Below are 4450 nucleotides of genomic sequence, written 5' to 3'. Positions count from 1 at the left end.
CTATCAACATCCTCAAAGCAAATACTGCATCTGTAGTACTCTGTTTTGGCATGAAACCATACTGCTGCTCACAAATGTTCACTTCTGCCCTTAGTCTAGCTTCCACTACTCTCTCCCATAACTTCATTGTATGGCTCATCAGCTTTATTCCTCTGTAGTTGCCACAACTCTGCACATCTCCCTTGTTCTTAAAAATGGGCACCAGCACACTTCTCCTCCATTCCTCAGGCATCTTCTCACTATCTAAGATCCTGTTGAACAACCCAGTCAGAAACTCTACTCCACCTCTCCTAGACACTTCCACACCAATGAATGACCTATTTTACAACTTTTTTTATGCATAAGGTGCACTGGATCATAGGCATATCTAATTATAAGGCACACCTTCAATGGTCTACTTTAAAACTGTTTTCATATATATATATTGAGAAAATGAAAGACTTTACATCACTGTAATGAAACAACTGATTCGATTTGCTGACTCATGAAATCACTGCGGCATCACGGGACTTTATTTATCATTAGAATATCATAATGTGTTTCGACTCGGACTGGAGAAGGTAATGACATTCTCCCTGTTCAACACCTCGTTCCCAGCATTCATAGCAGAACGACGGGTGATGAGCGATGCTTACAGAGTCGCTGCTTTCTGCTGAAGAAGCGTCTAAGAAAGCTAAACGTTGAATCTAAATCACCTCTTAGTTCCTGTCAGGGAGAAGGGGACTAAAACTAAAACCATTCCGGTTCATTAGGACACAGCGTAGAGCTTCAAACTCAGAGAGCGGCACCCGTCGCTCCTCCTCTGAGGACAGTTTGACACGGCTGCGGCGTGCAGCTTAAAGTTATGATGTCACCGGGTCGCGGCGGTTTATGGGATTAAGGCCCTGGAGGAGGCAGAGGCTCTTTAAAGCCGGGACAAAACGGCCTCTAAATTTAATTGAGGTTGCAAGTGGGCACAATAACAATGATCGCCCTCATCATAAAAGGCGAGGAGGCGTCTGTGCTTTTAATGCTAACCGTTAGGATCCAGATTGGTTCTGAGAGGAGACGGGCGGGGCTGGAGGCAGGAGCACACGGGGGAGAGTGGTTAGCGTTAGCGTTAGCATGAGAAGACACGTGACCCGGGCTCGTGATGGAGGATAAAAATAATAAGGTAATGCATATTTTGGATCCGGCCTCTCTCTTCTGTCAAAGAGAGATTATCATACTTTTACATCAGGATTTAAAGCAGATAAGACTTCAGATCTGTTTAAATCCCAATAAAGTGGAGCTTTTCTTTTCTTCTCTGCTTTTTTCTCTTGTTCTTATCGGATTTTTTTTTTTTTTTTTTTTTTGGGGGGGGGGTTGTTTTATAGAAATGCAATAAATGAATACCACCAGACTGTAAGATGAGCAGTAGGAAGGGATAACGTGTGCGTTAGACCACCTGCTGATGTCGGCTGACACTGTGTGTGTGTGTGTGTGTGTGTGTGTGTGTGTGTGTGTGTGTGTGTGTGTGTGTGTGTGTGTGTGTGCTGCTGGGAGACAGTGTCCAGCGCTGGACGGACAAACCAGCATCAGTCATCACACGGTGCCCCGAAGACCCACATCCCAGGTAGAAGAGAGTGAAAGCATGAATTATAGATCCGGTCCAGAAACTTGCTGACACAGCACTTTCTGTTAACAAGTGTGTGTGTGTGTGTGTGTGTGTGTGTGTGTGTGTGTGTGTGTGTGTGTGTGTGTGTGTGTGTGTGTGTGTGTGTGTGTGTGTGTGTGTGTGTTGGTTCTCTATCCATCACCTGGTAACCGACACAGATGCAGTCGATTCAGTGCTCTTGTCAGTCTCAGCAGGGTCATCCACCACCACCACCACCACCAGCAGCAGCATCACGTTGCTGCACGACGGAGCTGCCCTCCAATCAACATTCACGCTATAACCACCACCAATCACCTGCCCTCCTGCCCCATCTCATCCTCATCAGCCCCTCAGGCATGATGTAGGGTATGCAACAATGCATTATGGGATGCTTGGATCCTTAGAATAACCAATGCTGACTGCACCCTCACTCACCATTTAGGAGCTGCCCTGTTGCATCGTGGGATACGAGCACTGGGCTCACTGCAGCAAACCTGACAGCGAGCTAACCCCCCCACACACACAGTACCCCCAGCTCCACAAGCCTCTCCCTCAGCAGCAACAATAGGGACTAATGATATTTGGTTGTCGGCCTAATTTAAATTATGTTTGTCCAATTTATTCATCATAAACCTAATTTACCGACCGTGTTATTCTGGGAAAATGTGCTGCATTGCCATTAAATTATTTTTCAACTCTTAATGATAAGAGATGTTTGAAATTTGTGGATTTATTTTATGTTTAAAGAGTGAAAAATATGTTACGTCCCACCCCACCCACTGGGTTTTATGGAAATCCAGCAAGAGTTTGTGTTTCTGTAATCCTACTAAATAAATAAATAATAAAAAAAAAAAAAACAGTCAACACACACACACACACACACACACACACACACACACACACACACACACACACACACACACACACACACACACACACACACACACAGATTTTGATTTAACGTCTTGCTTTTCTTTAAACTAATTACAGAACAATTCATAAAAAAATATCTCATTTAAACATACAGGCACTTTTTCCTCTTCAAAGCCTCACTGCACGGTGAGTGTGTGTGTGTGTGTGTGTGTGTGTGTGTGTGTGTGTGTGTGTGTGTGTGTGTGTGTGTGTGTGTGTGTGTGTGTGTGTGTGTGTGTGTGTGTGTAGGGACATATGGAGGCGGTTTCATGTATGTAAATGTGTGTCGCATCAGACTGTTTGATCAGAGATGCCCTCAGATGTCGTGTGATTTTAAATGTCTTCTTCAAAAGGAGTGTGTGTGTGTGTGTGTGTGTGTGTGTGTGTGTGTGTGTGTGTGTGTGTGTGTGTGTGTGTGTGTGTGTGTGTGTGTGTGTGTGTGTGTGTGTGTGTGTGTGTGTGTGTGTGTGTGTGTGTGTGTGTGAAGCCCACTCAGACATCCCACTCTGTCACTGAATGTCTGTTGTTCTCCCCATCGGTGCTGATTGGGAAACAGCTCCAGGCAGCCTCCAGGCTCTGACGCCCCCCTTTATGTCGTGTTTGTGTTTATGTGTGTGTTTGTCTATCAAGGTGTGTGTGTGTGTGTGTGTGTGTGTGTGTGTGTGTGTGTGTGTGTGTGTGTGTGTGTGTGTGTGTGTGTGTGTGTGTGTGTGTGTGTGTGTGTGTGTGTGTGTGTGTGTGTGTGTGTACATGTGTGTAGCTCCCCCCTCACACGGCTTCGTCTTGAGTAGCAGCTGCTAACTTTAGATGAAAGTCGGCAGGAATACGAAAGAGAGAGAGAGAGGAGCTCGTGGGATTGCAGTGTGTGTGTGTGTGTGTGTGTGTGTGTGTGTGTGTGTGTGTGTGTGTGTGTGTGTGTGTGTGTGTGTGGGTACAAAGCCAAAGGAAAATTGAACAAAATATAATTACAGTATTTTCCGCACTATAAGGCGCACTGGATTATAAAGCATACTGGACTATACGACACGCCTTCTACAAATGACCTGTTTTAGAACTGTTTTCACATGTAAAAGGCACCGGATTATGAAGCACACTGGATTATAAAGTACACATGTTTATAGAGCGCGCCTTCAATGAATAACATATTTCAAAACCGTTTTCATATATAAGGCGCACTGGATTATAAGGAACACCCTCAATGAATAACATATTCTAAAACTGTTTTCATATAAGGTGCACTGGACTAAAAACTACACTGGATTATAAGGCGCACCTGATTATGAGGTGCACTTTCAACGAACGACCTATACTAAAACCGGTTTCATATATAAAGCGCACTGGATTATAAAGTGCACCGGACTATAAAGCGCACTGGATTAGAAGACTCACCTCAAATGAATGACAGTCCAAAACTATTTTCATATAAAAGGCGCACTGGATTATAAGGCGCACCTTCAAGGAATGACCCATCGTAAAATAATTTCCACAAATAAAGGCGCACTGGATCATATGGCGCACTGGATTATAAGGCGCACCTGATTTTAAGGTGTGGTGGACTATAAGGCGCACCGGACTATAAGGCACATTGGATTATAAAGCGCACTGGACTATAAAGCGCACCGGATTATAAAGCGCACTGGATTTTAAGGCACATATGTTTATAAGGTGGACCTCCAAAGAAGAGCAAATTTCAAAATTATTTTCCTATATAAGGCGCACTGGATTATAAAGTGCACTGGACTATAAGGCGCGCCCTCAACAAACGACCCATTGTAAAATAGTTTCCATATATAAGGTGCACTGGATCACGAGGTGCACTGGATTATAAGGCGCACCTGATTTTAAAGTGTGCTGGACTATACGGCGCACCTTCTACGAATGACCTATTTTAGAACTGTTTTCACATGTGAAGTGCACCAGATT

General features: G+C 44.2%; 1 long non-coding RNA gene across 1 annotated transcript; it reads left to right on the top strand.

Moving 5' to 3' along the window:
* Positions 1 to 920: 920 nt before the first annotated feature.
* On the top strand, positions 921 to 2236 carry LOC137600724 (uncharacterized). The gene is made up of 3 exons (XR_011036974.1): positions 921 to 1153; positions 1529 to 1594; positions 1795 to 2236. It is a non-coding gene; the product is annotated as an uncharacterized lncRNA (long non-coding RNA).
* Positions 2237 to 4450: the final 2214 nt, after the last annotated feature.

This window comes from Antennarius striatus, chromosome 8 (assembly GCF_040054535.1).
Source record: "Antennarius striatus isolate MH-2024 chromosome 8, ASM4005453v1, whole genome shotgun sequence".
NCBI lineage: Eukaryota > Metazoa > Chordata > Actinopteri > Lophiiformes > Antennariidae > Antennarius > Antennarius striatus.
The sequence above is the reverse complement of the archived record's forward strand: the minus strand, read 5'-3'. Positions and strand labels throughout refer to the sequence as shown.